General features: G+C 45.1%; 1 long non-coding RNA gene across 1 annotated transcript; it reads left to right on the top strand.

Moving 5' to 3' along the window:
- The first annotated feature begins 503 nt into the window (after positions 1-503).
- LOC125910273 (uncharacterized) lies at positions 504-2,683 on the top strand. The gene is made up of 3 exons (XR_007453927.1): positions 504-714; positions 833-1,034; positions 2,612-2,683. It is a non-coding gene; the product is annotated as an uncharacterized LOC125910273 (long non-coding RNA).
- Positions 2,684-25,069: the final 22,386 nt, after the last annotated feature.

Here is a 25,069-nt window from a genome sequence, read left to right as displayed (position 1 = left end):
GGGCTTCGGCTCAGCTCACAGTGTCACAGATCGTGAGTTCAAGCCCTGTGTCAGGTTCTATGCTGACAGCTCAGAGCCTGGAGCCTGCTTCAGATTCTGTGTCTCCCTCTCTCTCTGCCCCTCCCCGACTCGTGCTCTGTCTCTCTCTCTCTCTCTCTCTCTCTCTCTCTCAAAAATAAACAGTAAAAAAAACAGAGAGAGAACGGAGGCCTAATGAGGTCATGTAACTTGCCCGGGGCTGGACACGAGTGCCTGCAGGCCTTCTCTCCCCGAGGCCGGCCTCTCATTTGCTGGCCTCCATCTGGTTAGTATTGTCAAACCATGGAAACGGTGGGCCGTTGCCAAAGAGAAATATTTCTATCAAAGTTTCTCCAGTGTCCCCTAGGAGACCCCCCAACAACCAGTGATGACATAATACTGGCTGATGGTGCCCTCCCGGCCAATCACGCTGCGGCAGAAGGCACCACCCAGCGAGAAACTTTCTACGGGATTTCAACAGGACACAAAGCCCTGGGGGCGTGATGTGGGGGGGCCCCCACCTCTGAGCCCGGGCTGCACCGTCTGTCCACGGCTCCTCTTGCACTGCCGTGCTGGTCTCGTACACGTCAAGGTCACATCCATTCGCTTTCTTCTCAAAATGAAGATTCTGACAGGGGAAGACCAGCTGGGCAGAACTAAACAAGCCACAGACTTCTTTCTCCAGCCAAGTGGAGGGTGAGGAGGGGGGCAGCTCACCCTCTGGGGGGCTGTTTGTAAAATAAATAGCGAACATCGTGAGGCCAACTCCAGCCTGCTTGACGAGAACACACCAGCTATTGTCTCTGTGTTTCAGGGTCTGCACTTCCAAGCGGGAGCCACCCCCCCCCAACCCGCCCACCTGTGTCCAGAGACACCCCTCCAGGCCTGTCCTGCTGTGATTCCCACAACTGGCATCATCAGCCTCCCGCCGGAGGCCCGAATTAGGTTGCACGTTTGCGAAAGTTCATGTTTTGATTCCCAGGCAGAGCTCTTTGAAGGACTGGGGCAGAGAAGTGGTAAGTTTTGAGATGGTCCCGGGTGGCATCTCTCCCAAACCCCACACTGCGAATTCCCAACTTGCAGCCCTCTGTGGATGCCTCCCCGGCTCCACTCTGGACCCTTCTTTCTCCAAAATGACTTTGCCACCTGCTTCCCAAGAAGGGCTACTCTGCATCCTTCTCCACCTTTCCGGGCTCCCCTGGGGTCTCAGGGCTGTGGCCCGCCTCCACCTTGACCCTGGATCCCGTCTCCTCTGTGTCCTCGAAGGCTTTTGTTCCACCAACTGCCTCTACTTTCTCCAGGATCTTCAGTCCTCTGCTAGACACCCCTGCTTTCGAAAAAAAAAAAAAAAAAATCCCTGAACTTTGCTTGTCTCCTTCGTCCCTCAATATCTCTTGCTATTCCTCCCCCGAACCTCTAGGTGGCCTTTAATGATGCTGGGGCTTCCTGCCTTGGAAGTCTCTGCTCCCTGGAGGGACTGGCCCTCTTTCTCTCCGGATGTCCCATCTTCCCTGTGACCTTCCGTCTTCCTCTCTGCATCCGGCACCTCTGCCTGTAGCTCAGTCCACAGGGCTTCCACCCGAGACCTCTCCTCATTCCGCACCCTCTCCCTGAGTCCTCAACCATGGCCCCGGCTTTAAACCACCCTCTCCGTGTGCCCCATGACCATTCTTAAGATCTTCTGATTCCAGGGGCACCTGGGTGACTCAGTCTGTTAAGGGTCTGACTCTTGATTTGGGCTCAGGTCATGATCTCGCAGTTCATGAGTTCAAGTCCCACGTTGGGCTCCGAGCTGATGGTGTGGAGTGTTTTTGAGATTCTCTCTCTCTCCCTCTCCCTCTGCCCCTCCCCCCTTGCTCATGCTCCCTCTCTCCCTCTCTCTCAAAATAACTAAACTTAAAAAAATAAAATAAAAGATCTTCTGATTCCAGAAACCTCAAAACTGTGCAAAATTGGATTCTCATCTTCCCACCCCCAACCTCTCCTGGCTCCGGAACGCCCTAGCTCTACTGGCAACCTGGGGGGCTCCCATACTCTTCCCCCTGCTCACTGCCACATTGCCAAACCCTGTCTGTACTCCCTCAAAATGAAGTCCAAAACCACCCACATTCATCTGCTTATCTGTCTTCCCAACACACACACACACACACACACACACACACACACACACACAAATGCAATAGCCATCAAATCAGAACTGTTTTGTTCACAGCTATATCCCCACCAGACAGAAATATGCCTGGCACAGAGTGAATATTCAGTAAATGTCACTCCACTGAATGAACAAATACATAATGACTGAGTTTATGTCAGGTAACATCATGGTTAAGCATATCTATTTAAATTCAGAAGGCAAGAGTTTGAGTCTTGGTTCTGCCATTTACTCTTTGTGTGACTTTTTAAACTGAATTAACTTACCCTGAGTCTGAATTTCCTGATCTCTAATGTGGGCATAAAAATAGCAGATGACTCAAGAGTTCATTGTCAGGATGAAATGAGAAAACACATGTAAAGAGCTCATCCTGGTGCCAGGTACACGTGAAGGCATCAGTAGGCATTAGATATGATTGTTGTCATTCTTTCCTGTCTTCAGATCCCACCTGTGTCATATCATCTCCCAAACTGTCCCTCAGAGTCCAGACTCCTCCCCTCAGGTGAGTCCTCAATCCTACTCTCAGAATCAGAGTGATCTTCACAAATGCAAAATAGAGCATAATACTCCTTTGCTGAAACCTTGTAGGTGAACTCCGCCTCTAGAGTCCAAATCCCATAGTCTGGCCTCAGCTTTCCCACCCCCAGCTTCATCTACCCTCAACCCCATGGACCCTAAACTCTACTAAACCACTTGCTGTCCCTCCCCTCCAGGCTATTGTCTGAGCTATTCTCTAGTTCTAGGAGAAATGTTCTCTACCCTTCTCTCCTAATCATTCTACAAATAAGACATAGACTCCTCTGTGAAGCTTTTCCTCATCTCTCATTCACACCCCACCCCCCACCATCCCATGCAAACTTACTACAGCCCAGTTACACTCCTCTATGACAGCTAGGGTGACCAACCTTCCCAGCTCACTCAGGACTGAGGGGTTTTGAAGAATGCAGGACTTTTAGTGCTAAAACCAGAGAGTCCTACGCAAATGGGGCGTTTGGTCACCCTAATAGCATCGATCACATTGTTTAGGAATTAGCTGTCTTTCTGATAAGATTGTAGAGCACAAATTTTGTCTTGCTTATCTTCATATCCCCAACATCTAACCTAGTGTCAGGCACATTTATAATTATATGGTCCATATTCAACAGATATTTGCTAAACGTATTCACTGAGATAACAGCTAATTGGGGCAGCAGAAGAGCTATTGGCCATGGCTCAAATCCTGTCCCCCTTCCTGCATGACCTTGGGCAAGTTATTACTTTCATTTATATATTTATTTGTTTGTCCCCAAATGATTCGAGGCAAATTTCTTGGTCTCGCTGAGCCTCTGTTTGTTCATTTGTACAATGGAAGATAATAATATCCATTTCATAGAGATGTTGCAAAGATTAAATGGATGTAAAGTGGTTCAAATAACTCCCGGCACATAACAAGCTTTCAGTAAATGCTAACTGCTATTACTATTGTCCTATGTATTATTATTTAAAGAGTTAACACAGTGCGTTCAATAAAGGCTGCTCCCTTCCTGCCATTAAATAAATGAATGCAGGTGGCCTTAAGTGTAATTATGCCACAGAAAAAAAAAGCAGCCCTTAAAACAGTGGTCAGCCACCTTGGCTGCACATTAGGACCCCCTAGGGAACTTTTACAAAGACTGATGCCCAACCCCTTACCAATTAATTCAAATCTCCAGTGATGAATCCGCACATCAGCCCCTTTAAAGGGCTCCCCTGGAGATTCTAATAGGCGGCCAGGTTGAGAAGTTCTGCCTTAGGGCACCAGGTTCCTCACTCTTTAACTCTTAATTGCTGGGCTGGGTCTTTCCAAATAGTTATCCCTAATGTAGCTGTTGTCAGCAGTCAAAAGGGCTTAATTCCCTTTGTCCCCCTCCCTTGTCCTCAGGGCAAGAACTGGAGAATTTCCAGCTGACCTGAGGGGAGCAGGCGTTGGCCTCTCCTGTTACCCATCCCAGGCTGTACCCTACCTGGTTCTAAAGCCTTGGCCTGGCCCCTGCTGCTCCCTTCCCCTCAGCCTCCTCACAGCTTCATGATCTCTCAGGAACAGAAAGAAATGAAAAGAGGTCACTTTATCTGTGTCTACCCAAAGGGTACAGATGGTTTTCTTTTCCAGCCAGCATTTCTCAAAAGGGGCTCCACAGACATCTTCTCAGGGACCAACCAGTTTGGCGTGAGAAAAGCTTTGTTAGCTTTTTCGATTTGCTGATAATCTAAAATGTGACTACTGTACATCCTCTGGTCAGCCGGTCTTAAGAGACCCACTGCAGGAACTGAGTGCCCGGGTTTGTGCTTTGTAACATAAAGTCCGTGCACACGTACAGATTCCGAATAGTCTTAACAGAGGGAGCAAGGCAGAAAACTGAGTCCTGCTATGGCACCAGGCAGTAGAAGCAAAACAGACTCAAAGTGATCAGGAAGTAGCCTTAGTGTCAAATCAGCTGTACAAACAAAGCCAGTTTGTGTGTGGCTTTTCATAATGTTCGCAGCGGCTAATTAGCACTGAAGATACATTTAGGATACTTTTTTTCCCATTCCAAAACCCTAGGTAGAGAAAGCCCATTTAATTTTTTCATTAATGTTTATTTTTAAGAAAGAGACAGGCAGAGCACGAGTGGAGGCGGGGCAGAGAGAGAGGGAGACAACAGAATCTGAAGCAGGCTCCAGGCTCTGAGCTGTCAGCACAGAGCCTGATGTGGGGCTCGACCCCATGAACCGTGAGATCGTGACCTGAGCCGAAGTCAGATGCTTAACTGCCTGAGCCACCCAGGTGTCCCTCCCATTTAAAGTAGATTTTAGGGCTTCTGGGTGGCTCAGTGGGTTGAGCATCTGACTCTTGATTTCGGCTCAGTTCATGATCCCAGGGTCGTGGGACCGAGCCCCACATCAGGCTCTGAGCTGAGCAGGGAGCCTGCTTAAGATGCTCTCTGTCTGCCCCTCTCCCCAGCTCAGGCCCTCTCTCTCTAAAATAAAATAGACTTTAGTAAGGCTAACCATATCTTTTAGTGAACGTGAGTGATCTACAGATCATTAAAATAATGATTCACTTCATTAAAACCTCATTACCATCAGCAATTGAGAATTGCTCACTGGCTCACTGGTGGTTTATACAGTGTCTGATTGTCCAGCACTAGAAAATACAGCTTGGGTGCGACTGACACCATTTGTAACTATTCTTATGAGAAGAGAGAGTCTCTGCATTGGTAATATGAAGTGGAAATACAGAAACTAGACCCGAGGCTACATCTTTCCATTATTAAGCCAGCAATCGTGATTTATTTTTAGTAGAGCCTGACCATAAATCCCATCAAAATAATACCGTTTATTTAGATGTTGTGCCTATGCACTTTCTTTTGCTTTTAATTTATAACTTTGGAGCGGGGTGGGGGAGGTTATAGGTGTATAAGAGCTGTAAGCATGAACAGTTTTATCTGGTTTTATTTTATACCTAATTAAGAGATGACAAAAATAATTCCAGTCTTTGTTGTCTGTCCTCCATGATCTTTTCCTTCCTGGTTTGGAAACTTGTGGTGATAGATCGAAATCATCTGGGGGCACTGTCAGGTCCTGCCCTGGTCATACAGAGGTCAGTAACAGCAGTTTGGAGTGGGAGACACTCCCTGGGCTGCAAGTCTGCTTTGTCAACACAGGTAGAGCCTACTTTGTCACTTAACAGCTATGGGTCCTTGGCCAAGTCACTTCATCACTACTGAGCCCCCTCTTCTCCCCCCCCCCCATCCCCACCAGACCTCACCTTCCTGAGGTGTACCATCCTCTGACTCCACCTTCCAGTGGCTCTGTGATCCTCTCACAACAACTCTAGGTAGAGGATGAAGCCCAGAAGGGTTTGGGGGCAGACCCGACTGAGAATTCTGATCCAGGCACTGACCTTGAACACAAGTTCTCTGAGCTTCAGGTTCCTTAATGCAGAACAGAGAGAAGAAGGCTGTTGTCATGAGGTGTTTCTTAGACTAAACAAGATGAGAACTCTCTAGGAGGCACAGAACATACCCCTTCCCGAGGACTGCTCAGGGAACATTCCATGCCGCCATTAGAGTTCCCAAAAAACCCCCCCATGGGGCTCTGGGCCAGCCGGGAAGGAGAATGTTTTTTAGGCTTTGGTTTTTAACCTCAGCCCATAACCTCTTTTCGTCCATATAAGGTCATCCTGAATCTTCTCTAGATTTCTGAATAGCTCACCACAGGATGCACAAGAGGAGATGGGGAACCTTGGGGAACAGAGCAAGAGGGGTCAGGCTGAGGCTGGGGAATGGTGGGGCCCAGGGCTGGCCCTGTTGCTGCACAGAGAGACAGCATCCTCCCCTCAGGAATTGGGACTTCTCCCATCACAAGGCCATTGGAGGTGAGGCCCTCCTTTCCTGTGCACTTTTTAGCTAGTTGTAACTAAGCAAACTAGATTTGCATTTTTATTTCAGTAAGGTGTAAATGACTAATCAAACGTACACACATCTGCCATGCTTGTTTACCTATGTGAAACTAATTAGTGGACTCCAATCCCACCCAGGAAACGTGGGTGGGGAGAGCAATATTTACTGGGTCCCTCCCCACGTAAGGTCAGCCCTGGACTGGGGAGAAGCCCCTTGCTCCTACGCTCCCAGCAAGGAGAGGCAACTCCCACTCTGGAAAGCAAGAGGCTGCCCCAGCCTTAAGCCCAGAGACCCCAGATTTTTCCAAGCCCAGGTTCCCAGTACCTGGTGGGCGTGTGGGAGGGGGCTTCCCATTCAGCCAGGATTCACAGAACCTCCAGAATGTGAGCCCTCCTCCCTGGCAGAGAGTTCCTGTCACCTGGACCCCTGAGGGGACCCAGTGGGTCTGGAATATCAAACCCCATTTTCTGTTCTCCTCACCTCCTCCTAGCTGCTCCAAGAAATCCTGCATAAAAGATCAGCTCTTCTCAGTTCTGTCTGATATTATATTAGTTCACTGTTGTATCACAGTAGCACAGAGTGGGAGGTTTCGACAGCAAAAATGTACTGTCTCACAGTCTGGAGGCCAGAAGTCCAAGGTCAAGGTTTCAGCAGGCCTGGTTTCTTCTGAGGCTGCTCTCCTTCGCTGGCAGATGGCTGCCTCCTCACTCTGTATTCACTTTGGGGTTCAGTTGTTCCTCTGTGCGTGCACAGGTCTATTCCAAATCCTCTCATAACAACACCGGTCATAATGAATTAGGACCCACCCTAAAGACCTCATTTTAACTAAATTACCTCTTTAAAGACATTCTTTCCAAGTACGGTTGGAGATAATGAGGTACAGGAGGTTAGGACTTCAACATATGAGTTGGGGGCTGGAGGGGCAGGGACACAACTCAGCCTATAACAGCCTATATTACTTTTTAAAAAGATTTGTTAGTGTTTATTTTTGAGAGAGAGACAGAGCGTGAGCAGGGGAGGGGCAGAGACAGACAGAGAGAAAGAGAGAGAGAGAGAGAGACAGAATCCGAAGCAGGCTCCAGGCTCTAAGCTGTCAGCACAGAGCCTGATGCGGGGCTAGAACTCACTAACCGTGAGATCATGACCTGAGCCAAAGTCAGACGCTGAACTGAGTGAGCCACCCAGGTGCCCCATGATGGTTACTTTTACGCATCAACTTGACTAGGCTATGGCGTCCAGCTGTTCGGCCATACATCCGTGTAGATGTTGCTGTGAAGGTATTAGATGCGATTAACATTTATTATTTTTTTTAATGTTTATTTTTGAGAGACGGTGTGAGCGGGGGAGGGGCAGAGAGAGAGTGAGACACAGAATTTGAAGCAGGCTCCAGGCTCTGAGCTGTCAGCACAGAGCCCAACATAGAGCTCAAACCCACGAACTGTGAGATCATGACCTGAGCTGAAGTCGGATACTTAACCGGCTGAGCCACCCAGACACCCCTAGATGAGATTAACATTTAAATCGGTAGATTTTGAGTAAGATGCATTAACCTTCATAGTGTGGGCCTCATCCAACCAGTTGAAGACCTTAAGTCCAGACTGAGGTCCCCCAAAGAAAAGGAATTCTGCCTCCAGAGTGCAACACAAAAATTCCCCAAGTTTCCAGCCTTGGACTCAAGACTGCAACATCAACTCTTGCCTCAACTTCCAGCCTTCCAGCTTGCCCTGCAAATGTCAGACTTCTCAGCCACCACAATGTCATGAGCCAGTTCCTTACAACAAATCTGTCTCTCTTGCCCTATTCAACAGGAAAGATATATGTCTCATCTTAATTTCTCAGAAGAATCCTAACTAATACAGATATTCATTTCCAATACTCCTGTATTGCAATAATTATGATTACATTAGCATGGGATTATATCCACAGTAAGTTTTCTTTTATAAGAAGTCCAGTAGCAAGTGACAGCAGTTCCCTCGCTCAGGGAGGGAACGTGTCACCATTGAGATCCCACTCTGTCTCCTACCTCTGCTTTCCTGCACACTGGATGCATTCTCTGGCAGGTTCTCTCTGCATATCATGGTGGCAAGATGGTGGGCCAAAGCCCCAGCGTCAAACTGGGAGATCCTACCCTCTCAGCAACCCTAATGGAAAGAGCAATTCTTTAGTACCCAAGAGCTCTAACACAAGTCCCCAAATTGTATCTCATTAGATAAACGTAGGTCACACGCCCATTCCTAAAATAATCATGGCCAGTATTCTCTTTTTCCAGCAATTGGTTTAAATGTGAGCACATGATCTAGTTCTGGAAAGGCCGTTGAGGATTTCCCAGAAAGGTTTCTCTCCCTCCATGATAACAGAGGGGCTTGTGAGAAAAAAAAAGCTTTTGACCCCTTCTCTGACATCTTGCTTTAGAGGCTCTCAGGTGAGCCTGGGACACCAGAAGGTATAATGGGAGACTAGCCTAGGACACGAGCCCTTTCACTGAGGACAGCAGCAGAAAGACAGAGACAGTGTCTTTGATGATCTTGTTGGGCCTCTGAGCAATCTTGAGACTACCTACTTCCAGAAATCTTGCTAATGAAATTTAAAATGTCCTGTGGGTCCAAGCCACTGGTACCTGTCACTAAAACCAATCCTAAGTGAAAAAGACATTTTCCCAAACTCAGTGTTCTCACCTATGAAATAGGAGCAAACATTAGCACCTTCTGCGGTTAGCGTCAGCATTAAATGAAATAATGCCTAGTAGTGTCTGACACACAGAAAACAGTCAAGGAACTTTGGTTTCATTTCCTATGGCCAGTCCCTCTGGCTCTTTTAAATTCTAAGTATTCCTCAATGGATTAATTGATTGCTTTGTCAGACCTTCCTCATCTCAGATATTGTATTGCTAAGCTTCTCCTTTCCAGAGTAGTTGGTTCCCTACTTGTCTGGGCCAAGGCCTTTCTCCATCTGGTCTCAAAGATCTGAGTCTGTAACTAGAGAAATGCCCTCTTGTTCCCCAGTTAAGATGTACTATCATCATGGATTACTGCAAAACCCTTTCTTGTTTTGTTTTTTCCTTTTTGATCCCTTTTCCTACTTAAACACACTTGCACACACACCTCTGCCGCTCTTAACCACTCTAATGTTTTTTTACGTATGTGAATTCTTTTTGAGAGAGAGAGAGAGAGAGCATACAAGCATGGCAGAGAGAGAAAGGGATATAGAGAATCCCAAGCAGGCTCCACACTGTCAGCATAGAGCCTGATCCGGGGCTCGAACTCACAAACCATGAGATCATGACCTGAGCCAAAATCAAGAGTCAGATGCTTAACCGAATGAGCCACCCAGGCGCCCCCCCCCCCCACCTACCATTGATTTCTTTTAAGTGATCTCATATCCAGCAAAATCTTGCTGAGTCTACTTATTACTTCTACTGGTTGATCCTGTTGGATTATTCAAGTAGATATTTAAATTTTTTTTTTAACGTTTTATTTATTTTTGAGACAGAGAGAGACAGAGCATGAACAGGGGAGGGTCAGAGAGAGGGAGACACAGAATCTGAAACAGGCTCCAGGCTCTGAGCTGTCAGCACAGAGCCCAACGCGGGGCTCGAACTCACAGACCGTGAGATCATGACCTGAGCTGAAGTCGGCCGCTTAACCGACTGAGCCACCCAGGCGCCCCTCAAGTAGATATTTAGATCATATGTGAACGGTTTTATTTCTTCCTTTCCAATCCTTTCTTCTCTTATTTCCTTTTCACCCTGATGGGTAGCTTCTCTGTGTCAAACAACAGCAGCATAGGAGTATCAGTGAAATCTTGGGCAAATTTCCTCTCCTTTCCTGACCCTCCGTTTCCCCAGCCAATAAACCGTCCCCATGGACTTGTGAGGATCACGATAATAAACCCAAAGTTCCTGGCACCCAGTCAGTGCTAAAAGCATAGAATGTAGCTTTACTAATGCACCTAATAAACATATGAATTGTCCATTTCTTTGTATGCTGTGTATCCCACTGTTACAGGGAGTTGTACCATTTAAAATATATAGGATATCTAGGGGCACCTGGGTGGCTCAGTCAGCTAAGCATCCAACTTTGGCTCAGGTCATGATCTCACAGTTGATGAGTTTGAGCCCCGCATCGGGCTCTATGCTGATAGCTGAGAGCCTGGAGGCCCCTCCCCCACGCATCTTTCTCTCTCTCTCTCTCTCTCTCTCTCTCTCTCAAAAATAAATAAACATTAAAAAAATTTTAATACATAGGATATCTAAAGTAGAGAGATGGTAATTTTTATTTGAATCTACAATGGAGGGCTCGGTCGGTTAAATATCCAACTCTTGATTTCAGCTGAGATCATGATCTCGGGGTTCATGGGTTCCCGCCCCATGTCAGGCTCTGCATTGACAGTCTGGAGCCTGCTTGGGATTTTCTCTCTCCTTCTCTCTCTCTGCCCCTCCCTTGCTCACTCCCTCTTTCTCTCAAAATAAATAAACTTTTAAAAACTCTTTTTTTTAATAAAATGAATTATTTTTAAGACTGGTGGAAAGGATTTCAGCCCCCTACCAACTGCAAAGTTGCCCACTGGAAGTATTAACCAAGTATAACCACAGCAAGTTAGCAGTATCAGCACCAGATGCATAGATCACCCCAACTTTTCACTCTGATTTCATAAAGTTAATGTGTCAGCAAACTTGTTATCAACATGTTCTAAAACAAGCTCTCATGATGAGCATGATGGTGGTAGAGACTCTGGAATAAACTGAATTTCAGACGTTCTAAACAGACGGGCGATGGTTAAAACAGGAAAAAAAAATAACAGTGTGTCAATTTTTTTATTCAACCCAAATATTCTGGTGAGGAAAACACGATAACCTATTACTTATCACATCTCAGGTTTTATTTCCATATAGTAGGTCAGGGCTTAAAATACGATAGATAATATAAAGGCATAAATAAATTCTAAGTTTTATCCAATCTTTAAAAAAGGTACAAGCCATCAGGCAACTTTCTTTATTAAGTCAGATTTTTTAATTAAGTTAAGAAAAACTAGTAGCTCCACTAAGTGTTGATACGGGCTTGTGCTGGTTGGCTGGTCTTTCCCCCTTCAGACGCGTATTGAAATGCTGATAAGTGGATTGCTAACAGTAATTATAAATATTCTGGGGAACGTGATTTCCAAGCTCTGATTTTCAGGAAATTGCCGAGTCTTTGCTCTATTTGGGTGAAAGCATGTTTGTATAACAGCCTAGCAATAAAAACCATCTCTGAAAACTATTCTGTTCTTTGATGTGACTGCAGGGAATTTCTCACGGCTGATGACAAGGATTTTAAACAACATTTGCACCACTTGGACAGCTTTTCTATTCTGCTTGGAACTGGGTGGTTTTGCAATCCCCCTTAGTGACATCATGGTGAACTGAACAGCAAGAAATACAATTCCCTCCCAGTGTGCTCATACCTCACCGTGGCTGACGGGTGGTTACCGCCGTGGAAATGGAGTTTGATTTCCCTACACTGACTGTCCTGATTCTCTGATCTCAGCACTTTTCCCCTGTGATCCTAAGCTGGAAAATTGTTTTGTATATGAGCTACCACAGTGCATTTCAAGTGGAACTGTAGAATTTACGTTTTAGAAATTGCCTGTCCTATCAACTATCTGTATCCCTACCCCATACACCATCTCCACAAAACATGTCACGGATGAGGCATATGAAGACTTGGTAGGTATTTCAAAGTTTGTATTCAGTACCTACTGTATGCCTACCTCACGGAAAGGGGACGTAGCATCATTGTATCATTAATTCTCCTGTGAGATACTAGAAAACATATACTGGTCTCTGCCCCTGGTTCCTGGCACAGGGTCTTAAAACCCTTATAATTCCCTGGGTGATAAGAGGAGCGTCTTTTGTTCTAACCAGGTTAACTTTGGGTGAACTCCTGGATGGCACCTGGGTGGAGGCTGGTCACTGGAAAGACCCAGCCATGATTAGAAGAGCTTGCAATTTTCATTCTCTTGAGAAGGCGGAGGGAGGGAAAATGAGAGTCAAATGATACCTATGTGATGAAGCCACTGTCAAACCCCAAAAGCACAAGGTTCAGAGAGCTTCCAGACTGGCGAACGCATCCACATGGGTGGGCGGTGCACCCCAAATCCACCGGGACAGAGTTCCTGTGCCCTGGACCCTCCCAGACCTTACCCTTTGTGTCTCTTCATCTGGCTGTTCATCTGTTTCCTTTATCGTGTCCTTTAATAAACTGGTACCCATTAGTGTTTCCCTGAGTTCTATGAGCCACTCTCGCAAACAATCAAATCCGAGGAGGGAAGAGGCCTCTGGCTGGTAGCTAAGTCAGGCAGAAGTTGTGGGTAACCTGGGAAATACCACTTTCTTATTTATTTTTTATTTGAGAGACAGTGTGCGTGACAGTGTGAGCAAGGGAGAAGGGCAGAGGGAGAGGGAAAGAGAGAATCTTAAGCAGACTCCACACTGAGTGCAGAGCCCAATTTGGGGCTGAATCTCACAACTGTGAGATCATGACCTGAGCTAAAACCAAGAGTCAGACGCTAAACCGGTTGAGCCAGCCGGGCACCCCAGCACTTACTACTTCCGCTTGGCATCTGAAGTGGGGGGCAGTCTTGTAGGACTGAGCCCTTGACCCGTGGGATCTGTCTCTAGATGCACAGAGTCAGGATTGAGTTGCATCGTAGACACCCCACTGGGGTCACAGAGACTTGCTTGGTGGAGGGAACACCATACATCTGGTGTCAGAAATGCTGTGAGTGCGGTCGTGTGTGAGAGTGCAGGAGAAATACATGGAGGACGGGGTTTCCCCACGACATCTCCTAGGGGCCCTGAAGATGGCTGACAGCAATAACAATGCCAAACTCACCGATAATGGCTACTGAGAAAGCACATCACAGTAGCTGAGAGTATAGTCTGGAGTCAGAAACCCTGCCTCGAACCTCAGCTCTGGGGCTCCTGGGTGGCTCCGTGAGTTTAGCATCTGACTCTTGATTTTGGCTCAGGTCAGGATCTCACGGTCTGTGGGTTCGAGCCCCACATCAGGATCTGTGCTGCCAGTGCAGCCTGCTTGGGATTACCTCTCTCTCTCAAATAAATTTTTTACAAAATCCCAGCTCTGCCACTTTAGCGTGTCACCCTCGTTCCTCAGCCTCTCTGTGCTTTGGTCTCCTTGTCTGTAAAACAGGAGTAACAGCACTACCTCAAAAGGCCTCACGGAAATTAAGTGAGATGATGTAGGTGACACTCTCTGTGGGTTACAAATTGTCTTCGTCTGGGAACAACCCATAAGGTTGTACTTTCCTCATGCAAAGAGACACCCAGAGGGGGGCGCCCTCTGGCACTGGCTTGGCAGCTTGAGGGTGCTGGGACTGAGGTCCTGAGGGGCCACTGCTGCTGTCCAGCAGTCATGGTCAGATTCCCGGCAGGGAGTAGGAAGGTGGGCGAAGGCAGGACAAAAGGACGTGGCCTCACTCTAGTCACACACCCTCCATGCAACTTTCCAGAATCTTCTCAGTGTCTGGGCTCCTCACCTCCCACACAGGTCTGGCCCATCCCCTCACTGACATGGTTCTTTCTCAGCTTACTCATGACTCCGCAAGGCTACATTTAGCAGACATTTTTCATTCCTCATCTTTCCTGACCTCTCTCTCTCTCCCAGTGGAGTGAGATTCCCTCCTTGAAATATGTTCTTCCTGTGGCGTCCATGACACCCTGCTCTCTGCTTCTCTTCCTGTATCTCTGGTGGCTCCTCCTGTCCCCTGAGCATATTCCTTCTCCTCAACCCAACCCCAAAGTGCAGGTGTCCTCAGGCTGGGCTCAGACCCTCTGCTGACTCACCTGATCTCTCTCATCAAGCGGCCTCAGCCATGTCCACAGCTTAATTTCCACCTGCACCCTCCTGATGCCCAACTTCCCCTCTGCAGCCCAGACCTCTCCTCTGACTCCAGACCTGAGCATCGAGTCACCACCCAAATTTTCATGGCTTGTTCCAAAGACTTCTTGCACTCAAAATATCCCAGAGAGCGCCCACGGTCTCCTAGGCCCTAAGCACTCCCCTCCATGCCACCAGACTTCAAGCCTGGCCCTCTCCACACGGTGTCTTGCCCAGGGAATGGCCCGTCCACTATCCAGTCTGGTAAACTAAATACCTGGGTATCATCCTTGACTGCTCCCTCACTCTTTCTTTCCATTTTCAAACCAGCAAAAGGCCCCAGAGCCTTAATCTCCTAAAAATCCCCCACATTCACCAACTTGTCTCTATCCTGCCCCAAGCCACCCTCATCTCTCACTGGGATATGGCAATAGCCTCCTCACTGACCAGCCTGTGTCTGTCTGTCTTGTTCCAGACATGGTGTCTTATTCTCTACATGGTGGTGTGAAACTAAATAAAGAAACTTCATTTAAATGAAGTCGGGAGCACATCCAATAAAGTATCCAAAATATATAAAGGGTTTATAAAGCTCAACACCAAAAAAATCAAATAACCCAATTAAAAAATGGGCAGAAGACATGAACAGACATTTTTCCAAAGAAGACATCCAGATACATGAAAAGATACTCAACATCACTCATCATCAAGAAAAGGCGAGTCAAAACCATACCACCTCATACCTGTCAGAATGGCTAAACTCAAAAACACAAGAAACAACAAGTGTTGGCAAAGATGTGGAGAAAAAAGAACACTTTGCACTGTTGGTGGGAACGCAAACTGGTGCAGCCATGCAGCCACTGTGGAAAAGAGTATGTGAGTTCCTCAAAAAATTAAAAATAGAAATACCATATGATCCAGTAATCACAGTAGGGGGTATTTACCCAAAGAATACAAAAACTCTAACTCAAAAGGAAACATGCACCCCAATGTTTATTGCAGCATTATCTGCAATGGCCAAATTATGGAAGCAGCCCAAGTGTTCATCCACAGATGAATGGATAAAGGCGATGTGGTATTTTCGTAATGGAATATTATTCAGCCATTAAAAAGGTATGAAATCTTGTCATTTGAAACAACATGAATGAAACTAGTGAGCACAATGCTAAGCAAAATAAGTCAGAGAATTACAAATACCAGGGGCCCTGGGTAGCTCAGTTGGTTAAGCGCCCAACTTTGATTCAGGTCATCATCTTGAGGTTTGTGAGTTTGAGCCCCACATCAGGCTCTCTGCTGTCAATGCAGAGCCCACTTCAGATCCTCTGTCCCCCTCTCTCTCTGCCCCTCCCCTGCTCATTCTCTCTCTTCCAACATAAATAAATAAATAGGTAGATAAATTTAAAAAAAAATACAAATACCATATGATTTCACTCATACGTGGAATTTAAGAAACCATACAAACAAGAGGAAAAAAAGAGACAAACCAAAAAAACAGACTCTTAACTACAGAGAACACACTGATGGTTACCAGAGGGGGAGTGGGTGGGGGGATGGGGGAAATAGGTGGAGGGGATTAAGATTACACTTACTTTGTTGAACCCTGAGTAATGTATAGAATTGTTGAATCATTACATTATACACCTGAAAATAATATAACACTGTATGTTATCTGTACTGGAATTTAAATATTTTAAATAATAATAGAAAATAATTTTTAAAAATAAATAAAATGGAGTCAGGAGGCCAGAAGGGGGAGCTCTCATGCCCCCACCACTCAACTGCAGACCCAGCAAGAAGGAAATCAAATTCACTCTCCAGCAGGAGGAAGAATTTCTTCTTGCTTAGCAACAAATTCAGCCAATGAGAAATAGTTACAACCCTGAAATCTTGTTTTCCTTCAATGGACCTTTATTCAAAATAGTCCATCCAAATTCCTCCTTTTCTCTATAAAGTAACCTTCCTTTCCTTTGATCTCCAGACTTACCTACGGCTTTTGCTATAGCTTCCTTGTCCTGAGCTACATCGCTCTGCTAAACTCATTTGTGGGTAAAATAACCGGCTGTTTTACTTGTAAGGTAGTCAGTAGCTGTGGAGATCTTTTCAATATACAAATCTGATCATATCACCATCACCAACCCAGAACACCCTGTATGCTGCATTAAAATCTTATAGGAGGCACCTGAGTGGCTCAGTTGGTTGAGCATCAGAATCTTGATTTCAGGCCAGGTCATGATCTCACAGGTTCATGGGTTCGAGCCCCACATCAGACTCTGAGCTGATGGTGCAGCACCTGCTTGGGATTTTCTCTCCTCCCTCTCTGCTCCTCCCTCTGCTCACATTTTCTCTCTCAAAATAAATAAACATTAAAAAGTAAAAATTAAAAAAAAAAAAAACCCTTTCAGTAGCTTCTTATTTCTCTTGGGACAGAGGCCAGAATCTGTAATATAACCTACAAAGTTGAACGCTGGGTTCCTACCTAGCACTGGGTCCTCATCTAGCACTACGGGCTCAGCATTCCATGCTGTAGCCATAATGGCCTTCTTTCTAGTCACCAAGACCTTGTTGTTCTCTCTGTCCTCGGAATGGAGTTGGTACAGAGGAGACCAAGTTGTTGAGAGCCTGTGGTGCAGAATGCATCATCCATATGGATAATGAAGCTGACCAGGATTATGGCAAGAAGTGGAATGGAGAAGACTTGGGGTCACCTACCAAAGCCCTTACTGGATGTGTAGAAGAAACCCCAAAATGTAGACAATGAACAAAGTCATAGAGCTGTGAGATATTCCAGTGGCACGAACTTTAGAGTACTGAGAGTTCTTCACTCATGAAGAAAGGGTGGGAGAGCAGCCGTGAGGAGCCAGGAGAATGCGGATCCACCATCTCCTGCCCTGTCCTTCCTCCAGAACTCACGATACCAGGACCGCAGGAAAATGAGAAGCCTCCACTCAAGAGACACACAGGTGAACATGGTCTCTAAGCTGTTCCATTCTGCCTTAGGCCTCATCTCCCCTTTCTGCACCCTCCCTCTTTCCTATTTCCCCACTTTCTTTCTCAATCCCAGTTGCTTGGCAATCTCTCCAATTAAATGGGCATAATAACATTGGCCTTTAAAAAAAAATTCTCATACGGGTCCATGAGGGGACATGTTCAAAGATGTTCATTGTTTTGTGGTAGCAGGAAGGGGACAGCCATCCAAGATTGGAGAAGTAGATTTGTGCCATGTAGAGAATGCACACTGTGGAATATGGCACAGCACTTAGAAAAAGCAGACTGGATGTGCACAGCAATATGGATGAAGTGTAGAAACATAGTGCTCGTAGCACCCAGGCTCTGGACTCTGAATACAATCTCCCACTAAGCAGAACCAGGGCTCCTTAAAGAAATGGCTGACTCCAGTCTAGGGCAATAAATGTATTATGATCCAGGAAAAGATCATCATACCAGGAAGCAAGGAAGCTATCTATCAAAGACTAATGAGATAGTGTCCAAAATAACCAAAAAACAAAATAAAACCTTACAAAGGCTCCCATTTGCCAAAGATGGGGCAATTTAAACATATCAGTATAAATAACTGCAAACAACTGAAATAATCAAATGTGTTTATTTATTTGAGAAAGAGAGAGAGAAATAAAGAGAGCACGCACAAGTGGGAGAGAGGGCCAGAGAGAGACAGAGAGAGAGAATCGTAAGCAGGCCCCACGCTCCGTGCAGAGCATGATGCGAGGCTCTATCCCATAACCCTGGGATCACAACCTGAGTCAAAATCAAGAGTCGGACATTGAACCAACTGAGCTACCCAGGTACCCCTCAAATATGTTTAAATATATGAGTTTATAATCTTATTTTTAAAGCTTTATTGGGGCAGCTGGGTGGCTCAGTTGGTTGAGCAACTGACTTTGGCTCAGGTCACAATCTCACAGTTCATGGGTTCGAGCCCCACATCGGACTCTGTGCTGACAGCTCGGAGCCTGAAGCCTGCTTTGGATTCTGTGTCTCCCTCTCTCTCTGCCCCTCCCCTGCTTGTGCTCTCTCTCTTTCTCAAAAATAAATAAATATTAAAAAGCTTTTTTTTTTCAACTTTATTGATTTATCTTTAGGGGAACTGGCTCATTATTTTGAAAATTTATAAATAAAAAGAAAGAATCAAGCACTGTCTTGCTTTTCCTATACAAACTGTATCTCAAGGCAACTAAGTTTCTCTTTATAGAAATAGTCCAGCTAATAAATAAAGGAATGATAGAATTAGATTATCATTATTTTGAAACCCCTAATGAAATCATGGACCTAGGCATTGATCATCAACTCCACTAACATCACAGAGACAACCAGACACTAGGTGCCTCTTGATAGAAGTCCATAACTTCCCCTATGAAGTATTTCTTGAGATATACATATGTACATATATTTATCCTGAATCTGATCAAGTTTCTAGATCTCACTACCAATTTACAGGAAATACAGAGGGCAGAGGAACATAGGAAACAACACTACAGGGATACAGTTGGCAGAATCCAGACTTTGGAAAATTTCATGAAGATAAATATTCTGATCTTCAACAAACAACTATTTAGGAACAGAGGGGAGAACCATAGGTTAAAAGAGACAAGAGACCCATCAACCAATCACAATGTATAAACCTTTTTTGAATTCTGATTCAAACAAGTTTTAAAAATTATGAGACATTTGGGAAAATTTGAACAATGACTGAAGAGTTGATTATTTCTAATTTTTAGGTATGATAATATGATATATTGATTATGTAATTTAATGATTATAATTTAGAGGTACATACAATATATTTATCGGTGGAAGAGTATGTAGTATGGTACTCGAACTTACTTCAAAGTAATCTGTGAACAGTGAGAATGGGTGGTAATTACAGATGAAACAATAGTAGCTACAAGTTGAACTTGACTCTGTACAAATTGCACACTTCACTTTGAGTGATGGGCACAATGAAGTTCATCACACTTCAATTTTTGAAACTGTTTGAAATTTTTGCACAATAAAAAGTTTTTTAAACAGTGGTAAGAAAAAGAATGAAACAGGATACATACTGCATGATTAATGTAAAATTAAAATATAAACACCAAGAGGCACCTGAGTGGCTCAGTTGGTCAAATGCCTGACTCTTGATTTCAACTCAGATTATGATCTCACAAATGAACCCCCGCACCAGACACTGCACTGACAGCATGGAGACTGCTTGGGATTCTCTCTCTCTCCCTCTCTTTCTCTGCCCCTCACGCTATACACACATACATACATACATACACACATACATACATACATAAACACCAAAAAATAATAATACAAATAAAATGACGTATGTCAAGCATATTAGAATGGTTGCCATTAGGAAGATTGGGGAATGGACATAGAGGGTAAGATTAAAGGGTATAAAAATAACTGAAACAATAAAGACAATTACACCGACCAACAGGGAGGTGTTGTTAACTCAACCCTTTGCCTCTGAGGTCAAAGAAAGTTCCTTCACATATTTGTGAGGATTCAATGAGGTACATGGGTATTATTGCTGGCACAGGGCCTAGCACATCAGAAATCATAATAAATATTAATTTCCCTTCATTCCCTCTACCTCCCACCATTTCCTTGCCCTGCCAAGGAATAATAATGATCAGATAAGTTAATTCACTTTAAGATACTAAGCTCTGTTAACAACTTCATGTCTCCTCAGGAGAGGCTTTCCAAGGTGGCCAATACTTAAGAAATTAATCTTCACTAAGTGAAATTCCTGCACACCACCAAAATTTCCATTTCCTTTGTGCCATACTCTAAAACAAGAAGGCCAATAGTGTTCAATGCAAGGATGATTCCAGGAGGGCACAGATATGCCCATAGGCCCATAACTCTTCAGAGTGGTGTTCTGGGTCCCCCATCTTCTAAATCGAACACATCAACACTAAAAAGCACACCACTTACTAGCTCATCCCAGGAATCAGAGAACTCCAGGTTGCAGCTTGATCTCAGATGAGCATCAAAGTGAAATATTTATGTGCTGAGCTTTGCTCTTTATCTAGCTGGAAAGATTTCTATTTCATGCCCCACCCCAATCACCACCAGAAACCAACCTCTACCATTTCTCCTTCCCGGCCTCTATGGCCATGACTGCCATGTTCCTTCCAAGCAATATATAAACTTTTAATTCAAAATCATGTTCTGGGTGACTGGCTCACTGGGAATCATCCAGAGGTTGCCAATGACTCAGCCAATAAATTTGAGGCCCAGCAATTGACTTGGGAGTCAGTGGCGCCTGACAACTGCTCAGCAGCTGAAGGTGAAAAGAAGCAGAATTCTACATTGGTTTATAATAGATAAATGTGCCCGGTCCATCTCATAGGAGCTATTGGAATGAAAAGCAATCAATTAGCAGTGTTCCTGGCTGCAGGTTGGCCCCAACAAGGTCAAAATTAAGGTCAACTGTAATCAGAGGGAAGGACATGTTGCCTTCTGAATAAAACCTAGCCAATCAGTGTACATGTATTTATCTAGCATATTCCATAGAAAACAGTAAGAGTCACTCACTCTAAGAGACCTCTGCTTTCAAAACTATAATAGGGGTACCCGGGTGGCTCAGTCAGTTGAGCATCTGACTCTTGACTTTGGCTCAGGTCATGATCCCAGGGTTATGGGATCAAGCCCCATATCAGGCTCCACACTGAGCGTGGAGACTGCTTAAGGTTCTCTCTCTCTCCCTCTGCCCATCCGCCCCACTCATGCATGCTCTCTCTCAAAAAAAAAAAAAAACTGTAATAATCTTGTGAGAGATATAATATAGAAAATTATACAGAACGTGAGATAGTACAACCAAGTAACCATATAACTACTCAGCATCCAACTCTGTCTGGATTACCCTTCCCACCTTTATTGATAAGCCTGAATTCTGCAAATACCCGAATGCCATTATCTACACAGAATCCTCCCCTGGTGACTTACCTTGGCACTCACTTTTCTGGCACCAGCCCTCTGCAGTAGCAGCCTGGGAACCCCAGACTCACTGGGCCCCCTGCCCTCTGCTCCAGGGCAGGAGCCAGCCCTACCCTCACTCAGCCAACTCCTCATATATTAGAAAAAGGAAAATGAGAGAGGAGTTAAGGTGTCTTCTGCAGGTGTCTCCACATTGGGGTGGGAAATGGATGAATTAAATTCGACAGCTCCTTGCTTCTTGAATCCAGTGCTATGTTGAGCAGGTGCCCCTGTGCACATTATCCAGAGCACATAACTGACAGAATCATCCAGGAACATGGGCAAGAAGCTTTGCCTTCTACCACTGGACACAGACTACATCCCAAGTCATTAATCCCCCCATAGACAGGTTAGGATTAGACTGTCTTGTATCTGGACCACTGAGCCACATTTGTATTGTTGGGAACAATGTTGGAATCGTGCAGCTCAGAGGTCTAATACCTGTCACAAACTGTTCCTGGACTCATTCTTCTCTCCCCTCGTTCCAAGCCTTCTGAGCAAGCAAATGAGGGCTTTCAGCCATAAGTGATTGAGTTACCTAACCAAACTGACGAGAAAAGGGTGGAAGCAAACAAAATAAAAGCTAAGATTTGAATTTAGCCAAAGGAATTGTACAGCAGGGAATGGCTTTTCAATCTGAGAAAGCTGAAGGTAGATGTTAAGAAAATTAACTTGGACATTTTTTATGCATCAAGGGCTCACTGTTCACTAAAAGAGGCTTGGAATCTTGGTCAGGACACTGTCTTTAGAAGACAGTGAATGCTGAGAGAATTTGGGACAGTTGGCATGGATACATGACACAGACCATGAATCTGGCCATCTCCATACTCAGCTATCTTGTCTTTGAATGCCATGATGAAGCACAGCTCAAGGACAAAGATTTCATACTTAAATTTTGTTAATGTTTATTTATTTTTGAGACAGAGACAGAGCATGAGCAGGGGAGGAGCAGAGAGAGAAGGAGACACAGAATCCGAAACAGGCTCCAGGCCCCCAGCTGTCAGCACAGAGCCTGACGCGGGGCTTGAACCCACAAACTGTGAGATCATGACCTGAGCCGAAGTCAGACGCTTAACCAACTGAGCCACCCAGGAGCTCCAGTAAAAGTCCATTACTTAGGATAACCACTGTACCAGTTAGGATAACTCAACACTCCCATCCCCGCCTTCCCCCAACCCTCTCCTCAGTCCAAACATGACCATGGCCTTCTCCTGGTCAACTCCAGCATCATCATCTTGAGGGCTCAGCATAGCCGAAGGAAGTGAAGCCAGCCAGAGGGTCAACAGGGGAAAGAAAATACAACTGAGAGCAGAAGAGGTTGATACCATGGGCCACGTGTGCATATGTGGCCAGCAACACCACTACTGTCATTTCGGTAAGAGACCTGGGTTGGTTTGGTGTCTGTAGAGCATCTATGTATTTTATATACTTATATGTACATATTTATGTATGTGTTTTAATATATTTCATGTCTATAGAAATACTTCATGTTATTTATGTGAATCTGGGCTTATTACGTCAGGTTGGACAAAGAGGAATCAAGGTTTTAGGGGGAGCCCTGGAGTTTCAAGTAGGGGAGTTCGATGCTGGAGGGAGGAAAAGTTACCAGAAGGACTGAAGAAGGTTGAGAGTGCTGGGAAGTCATGCCCTTTCTCTGGCCTGCAGGTGTCTGTCTCTGTCTCTCCCCTGCCTGCTCCTGTCTCCACACCCCAGCCCCAATTCACTAGAGCTCCCAAGTCACTCTGTCTCTTCCTCTACTGTTTTTTCCTTCACACGCAGAAGCAATCTATCATCATTCCTCCATTGTTATTGACTTCATTGTCACTGGTTTTTTAGGTTGCCAGTTGAGTGTTTTTTTTTTTATGTAAAACAAATGTTTGTAAATCATCACATTTTCCCATTGACTTCCATTGCTATTTCAGAAGTATGATCCCACAGAGGAAAAAACCTTGGCATACATAGTAAAAACCACAGATGGAAGCTACTATAGCCTTCAAAGAACATTCTGCCTTTGACTGAGTATGATTTATGAGTATGTGATTCTCCCCCTGGACATCTGCAAGAAAAGTTAGGCAAACAGGCAATCAATTAGAGTACTCCATGTTAAAAGTCTATTTATTATTTATTAACCACCTTTCTTGATTGATTGGCTTCCATTTTACTGGTTTTTCTCAATGACCCAGTGTAAATTGACTACTTAATCATTCACACTTGTAATCATTGGTCCAGACATTCGATGGAAACTGCCTGTAAGCTCGCTGGGCAACACCTGTTAGGAACAGTTCCTCAATAACCTCCCTTCTTCTTCGTGGTCACTGTGTCCTGATCTGTCCTACACTCCTCTGCTCCTTCCCGACTCCCCTGGTCATGAGACACCGTCTCAGGACTGACCTTGGCCTCCTTCTCAGCTGTAAGTCCCATTTACTTCCTTAATTATATCTACTTCTGTCCACTTCCTGCCCCCAAGTTTCTGCTGGGCATAGCCTCTTCTTCCACCTGTTTGCTCTGAGGTCCATGCATTTATTTGTCAAATGCTCAGAGCAGAATATTAAAAAGTTACTCTTTTTTTGAAACTGTATGTTAGCATAGTGCCAGTAGCTAGTGGTATATGACTTTCAGTTCTAGTCTCTCTTTTTATTTTTTATTTATTTTTTTACGTTTATTTATTTTTGAGAGAGACAGAACATGAACGGGGAGGGGCAGAGAGAGAGAGAATGACACAGAATACAAAACAGGCCCTAGGCTCTGAACTGTCAGCATAGAGCCCGACATGGGGCTCCAACTCACAAACCATATGATCATGACCTAAGCCAAAGTTGGATTCTTAACTGACTGAGCCACCCAGGTGCCTTTGGTTGTAGCCTTTCTAAGCAGGAATATACAGTCTTCCAGTTGGGGGGTTGGGGTTGTTTTGGGGTTTTTTAGTCCAATATCACACGTACGTTGGAAGTTCTGTCATCTGCATGGGGCATTCCTACCTTGAATTATCAGATGTGCAAGGGAAGCACGTCCGAACAATATCACTAAAATCTAACCTCCTTAAAACCCAAGGAGCGCTTGGGTGGCTCAGTTGGTTAAGCATCCAACTTTGACTCAGATCATGATCTCACGGTTCACAGGTCCAAGCCCCATGTCGGCTCTGTGCTGACAGCTCAGAGCCTGGAGCCTGCTTAGGATTCTGTGTCTCCCTCTCTCTCTGCCCCTCCCCCACTTGCGCACGCTCTCTCTAGCTCTCTCTCTCTCTTTTTTAAAAATAAACATTTAGGGGCGCCTGGGTGGCTCAGTCGGTTAAGTGTCCGACTTCAGCTCAGGTCACCATCTCGCGGTCTGCGAGTTCGAGCCCCGCATCGGGCTCTGAGCTGATGGCTCAGAGCCTGGAGCCTGCTTCCGATTCTGTGCCTCCCTCTCTCTCTGCCCCTCCCCCGTTCATGCTCTGTCTCTCTCTGTCTCAAAAATAAATAAACGTTAAAAAAATTTTTTTTAATAAATAAATAAACATTTAAAAAAATTTAAAAAAGCAAAAAACAAAAAAACCTCAGGCATCACAGCATCCAAAAATCCACATGGAAAGGAATGTGAATCTGTTCTTGACCAAACAACAGCCAGAGCCCAGGTAATCCAAATAGCAGCAGACTTACACC

This window comes from Panthera uncia (assembly GCF_023721935.1).
Source record: "Panthera uncia isolate 11264 chromosome B3 unlocalized genomic scaffold, Puncia_PCG_1.0 HiC_scaffold_1, whole genome shotgun sequence".
Taxonomy (NCBI): Eukaryota; Metazoa; Chordata; class Mammalia; order Carnivora; family Felidae; genus Panthera; species Panthera uncia.
Note: the sequence above shows the minus strand (reverse complement) of the source record. Positions and strands in the feature narration are given on the sequence as shown.